Here is a 5,731-nt window from a genome sequence, read left to right as displayed (position 1 = left end):
AACCCACCTGCCGTCGCTGGTGACTCATGGCAGCCCAGCTCCAGGTTGAGCTGTTGTTCAGCATCTTAGCTGTAGAGGGCAGTGTCACTGGCCCTCGTATGTGGGATCCGAACTGGGGCCCTCTGGCATCCCAAGCCAGCTCTTAACCAACGTGCCACTCGGCCGACCCTGCTTTTGCTGCTTTTAAGATTCTTTATCTTGAACCTTTACTATTTTAATTATAATGCATCTTGGTGTGGACCTGTTTGGGTTCATCTTGTTTGGGACTCTCTGCACTTGCTGGTTTTGTATATCTATTTCCTTCACCAGGTTAGGAAAGTTTTTAGTCATTATTTCTTCAAATATATTTTCAATTCCTTGCTCTCTATCCTCTCCTTCAGGTGCCTCTATGATGTGAATGTTGGTATGCTTGATGTCCCAGAGACCTCTTAAACTATCATTTAAAAAACTTTTTTTTCTTTTTACTGTTCTGATTGGGTGTTTTCTGCTATCTTATCTTCCAAATAGCTGATTTGATCCTCTGCTTCATCTAATCTACTGTTGAATTCCTCTAATATAGTTCATTTTAGTTATTGTAGTCTTCATTTCTGACTAGTTCTTTTTTCAGTGTTTTCTATCTCTATTTTTTGTTTCCTATCTCTTTGTTAAAGTTCTCACTAAGTTCATCTATCCTTCCCCTAAGTTCATTAAGCATCCTTGTAACCAGTGTTTTGAACTCTGCATCTGGTTGATTGTCTGTTTTGTTTAGTAGCTCTTTTGCTGGAGATTTGCTCTGTTCTTTCATTTGGGACATGTTTTTTTTCCTCCACATTTTGACTACCTCCCTGTGTTTGTTTCTGTGTATTAAGTAGATCTTCTATGTCTCCCAGTCTTGATAGAATGGCCTTATATAGTAGGTGTCCTATGGGGTCCAGTGGCAGTCTCCCTGGTCACCTGAGCTGGGTGCTCCAGGTGTGTCCCCTGTATGGGTTGTGTGTACCCCCCTATTGTAGTTGAGCCTTGATTGCTATTGGTACATCAATCGGAGTGATTGACCCTTGGGCTGATTAGTTGTGAGGACTGGCTGTGACTACAGTGGAGAAGATGTTGTGCCAGGGCTAACCCTATGCAGCAGGATTCACTTTAACAGTGGCGCTGGTGCCTGCCAAGTCTGGCCTTTGGTTTTGTTATTTGTGGAGGTGGTTTGGTGATGCTTTGATGCTTTGGTCTGAAGCTGGCCACCGGGTGTGTTGGTTCTGAAGCCTCTTAGGAGGGACTCTGGTGCAGGCCAAGGTTAACTGCTGCCTGTACCCAGCCTGGGATACCTGCTGTGATGTACAAAGTGATCTGCAGATGGTTGCCACTTGTGCTGAGCTTGGAGGCACCTGGGAGAGATTAAGCTGAGAACTGAGGCTGGCTGCCACATATGCCAAGTTTGGGGCTGCTTAGCAAGAGGTATGGGCATGCTGAGGGCAGAGATTTTAGCAAAGTCCTATCAGGAGCCTAAACAGGCTGTTTGTATGGAAAAGCCACTGGAAGTGGTGTGGGTGGACCTGCAAGTTGGGTGGGGTGGGGTCTCAGGGAATCACCAGGGCAGAACAAATGATGTTAGCCAGGTTGACAAAGACTCAGATTTGGTGCCTGCCTGTACCTGCAGGCTGTGTGAGGGAAGGGCTCAACAAAGGAACAATGGTGGCTTCCTGGACAGAGCTGCACTTCCAGCCCTAACCCTGAAGCTCAGCAATTCAGCTCCTCCCTGTATGTCCCTCATGCTTTTTAAGCTGCTGCCCCAGTGCTGGAGCTCAGAGTGAGTGAGTTCCTGTGCTGGCCCTTTAAGAGGTTGCCTGGGTTTGTTTCTATGTATTAGGTAGATACAGGTCTCACCTGGATGGAATCCCCACTGATTTTCACAGCCAGATGTAGGGACTCCTCTTCCCAGCACAGGAACCCTGGGCTGTGGAGCCCAGTGTGAGGGTGGGATGTCTTGCTTCTCAGGGGACCTCCACAGCTGAGATATCCCTTTTGTATCTTAATCGTCACACCATGGGTGTGGGGCCTGCCTGTTCCACGTCTGTGCCCCTCCTGTCTGTCTTGATGTGGCTTCTTCTGTGTATCCTTATTCATAGGACTTCTGTTCAGCTAGTCTTCAGGTGGTTCTCAACGATGGTTGTTCTGTAGTTTAGTTGTAGTTTTGATGGGGTCATGGGACGAGGTGAGCACAGCTGGGATCACTGTCTTTCATTGCCTGATGTCCAATGTCTTCAAAACCATTGTTTCATATATGATTTCTGTTTCTCTGTTTTGGTTATGTCAGGTGGAAGAGTAAATCCGGTCCCTATTTCCCCATCTTGATTGGAAGTGTAAGTGTCCATTAATATTTTAAATGTGAAATTTCTCACTTGAGTATCAGTTTCTAGGGAGCATGGTCTGTGTTGTCTTGTTACCACTGAATCTTCAGTGCTCATATTCTCAGCACTCCATAGATATTTGTTGAATGAATGAACAAATGAAATAAACCAATTTGTTCTGGGGAGGAATTGAAATAAAATCTGATATTTTTTAAGCTCAGTAACATTTTTATTTCAAGAAAGTGCACGATCCCTTTTACTCTGGGTTTATATAGGTTGAGAGTATTTGTATTTCCAATATAAATTCCAGTTTGTAGTAAAAGGATAGTTGGGGTAACTGTGCCATTTGACATGCATGTTAACTCATGAACACTATCACAGCTTTTTCAGAATGTGTTCAAGACTTTTCTCAGGCTCCCTGGAGAGCTTCAAAATCCCTGTGACCATTGAAAATGCATTTCTCCTCAGTAGCACATTATGAGAAGCTAGTTTGAAAACACATTATGTACTATTCTCATTTACTTCTACTAATATCAAGTTGAGCAAATCCACTCTTGTCTAAAAGTTTAAAGCTATGGCAATTCCTCCTCCCATCAACTTCTATCCTTACTTAGGACTCTAAACAGGATCTACTTCAGTAAGACTTGTCTTGGGTGAAAAAAACCTGTTAGTCCCTTCCTCAGAGAATGAGCAAACATGATCCTTCCCAGACATCCTCAAAGTAAAGGAGCTAATTAAACAGCTCTCATGAGTATTAAAGACAGTGTGAGTATGCTCCTTAATTTTAGACTCCATGTCTGCAGCATGGGTTTTATCCTCTCTTTGTTCACAGAGGGTTAAAACTTCCTTATATCACATTACTCTTTAAGATGAGTTAAGAACAATATACCATGTCTATAACCCAAAATGAGTCCAAAGGTCCTGCCTTTTACTTTATTTATTTAAACTAGAAAACCTGCCAGTTAACTTTAGGGATCTCCTATAACCATATGAGTTTCCCCAAAAATCTGGATGATGGGGAAAAATAATAAGTTGGGGAAAGAACAGGAAGGAGACCTCAGTGACTGCCTCTCTGAAGCTTAGTGGGAAGAACCAAGGCTTTGGGGTTGACAAGAGGAGGAGTTGAGTTCCAGAGCCACAACTCAGGTGTGACCAGCCTACAAGGGGGTATGCCAACCTCCAACCCCTCCTTTCATCTTGAAAATGGGAGTATAACTACTTGTTTATCTTACTGGATGATGAGGCCATATGTTCAAAACACTTTATAAACTAAAAAGTATTAGACCAACGTAAGGGTTCATTATTATTGTCTGACTTCCCAGAGATGAATAGGGTTCTATTCAGTTACTTGACAACAGGTCGCTGGGGGAGCTGGCACTGTGGAAATGAGTCAGCCCTGTTAATTACTTCAGAGGCTCACTAGTTGTAAAAGTCTACACAGTTCAGCAGGTTAGATAGAATATTAATTATATCAATGAATCACAGCACTGCTTCATCTTCTGAGTTTGCATTATCATTGACCTATTTTTCTATGTTCTGTCTCTCCTGTCCCATTATCCTTAAAGAATAATGTGGGGCCTTGCTGTGGGCATGATCAGTTTTAGGTGCCAGTAAGTATGCTGATATCATCTTTCACTGGCACAGGATTCATTTACTCTCTACCACATTCTAAATTGGCTGAACAGCTGGGGGCAGGGGCGGGAGGGCAGTTTTCACACCTGCTAGTAAAAAATTCACATTGGTTCTATGGATCAAATTCTATTACCAAGAACTGGGGGAAGGAGAGAGAGGCTTAAATTTTCTCAGTTGTAAGACTTTATAAAATTATTTTAAATCAGAGGGGCTCCTAGATATCTATTTTGTTATAGAGATTTTTATGATTATATATCTTGCAACTAGAAATTGACCCATATGGTGAATGGTGACAAAGCAGACACCTCTAAAAGAAGTAGAAATGAGTTAAAGACAATATGGGAGGAAAACTCTAGACAACTCTAGAGTTGCCTTTCTATAAAAAAATGTACCAAATCTAATGAATGTATTAATTATGAAATCTTTAAAGGTTCAAGAGTCCCCGTGTATAAAATCATCTGTCATTGCATGTCAAGTATATTGAAGTTAAACTTGATAGAAACAAATCTCTGTGACTGTTGGTCAGGCATCTCCATTAAAGCAAATCAAAGATTGTCAATGTTTCCTTCACATAATCCCATCGAAATCCCCTGATGGGATTCTTGTTTGTGATCTGCTCCTTTTCCCGCCTGTTTTCTGAGTGTGTTACATACAGTCCATACCAAATGAAGGACGCATTGATTTGACTGGATTTTAGGTAGCAAGTGATAAATGCAGCTGGAAATTGATTCATGCCTTTTCATTGAGTGGGGCACAGCCATCCACAGTTGACACATTTTTGTCTCAAGGTTGGAGAAAATAAACAGGGAAAAATATGTCAAACAGATAAATGACTGCTGTTCTGAGCTCTCTGTGGAGGCCATTTATTTCCTAGATAAGGAAGACTGCTCTCCAAAGTCATGAAAAGATAAGCTAGAGGAAAAGAATGAATGTGGAATTGGATGCCTAAGCAGTTGGAGAAAGCAAACAGAAAGGATTTCTCTCCCAGAATAATCACCATGTGGATCTGCTCTCCTTTCACCTCAAACATGCTGGAAGCAGAGATTTTGCCATGCAAGCCTCAGTCCTAGTTGGGACCATGTCCTGAAGGCTGTCTCCAGTATTTTAAGTGGTTCACAGTTGTATGGTGTTGTTTTTTAAGCTATTTCTAGGGAGACATTCCCCAACTGCTCTTTTTGGAGTGAACAATCAGGGGAATAAGCAGAAGGAATGACTGTGTGATTTGAGAGCCCCACTTAGTCCTCCGACCTGAAGTTCCAGCAGTTTGACACCAGCACAGAAACCCCCTGAAAACAATAGCCCATTGCAACCCAGTACGTCTGATGGAGACTTGCCCATAGTACATAGTTAAATAAGTACTGCATTTATGTTTCCCATACATGCTTTGTGTTTTCCCACCTCCACATGTTTGCTCATTTATTGCTTTCTCTTCTCCTTGTTAATTTGCACAGCTTTACATGTCACCCATCGCCAAGGCCCCATCCAAATGCCACCTCCTCTGGGAGGTCACCTTTTTTTTTTCCTGGATGGAAATAATTTCCTTCCTCCAAACTCACACTGGATCAGAAACAGATCCTTCTGAAAGAGCCTTGAATCCAAGGAAAGTCAAAGGGACTAGAGCAAGAAAGAGAGATTCCTACCAGTCTGTCCCCTAGAGCAGTGGGTTCCAGAGTTCTGTATTCAGACTTCTGTAAAATTAGAAATAAACAGGGTGGGGTACAGAGGGCTGCTGACATAAGGCTGCCAATGTTTAATTTTGTACATACATCTAT

Source organism: Hipposideros armiger, unplaced genomic scaffold, assembly GCF_001890085.2.
Source record: "Hipposideros armiger isolate ML-2016 unplaced genomic scaffold, ASM189008v1 scaffold_683, whole genome shotgun sequence".
Classification (NCBI taxonomy): domain Eukaryota; kingdom Metazoa; phylum Chordata; class Mammalia; order Chiroptera; family Hipposideridae; genus Hipposideros; species Hipposideros armiger.
This window is presented reverse-complemented; position numbering follows the sequence as displayed.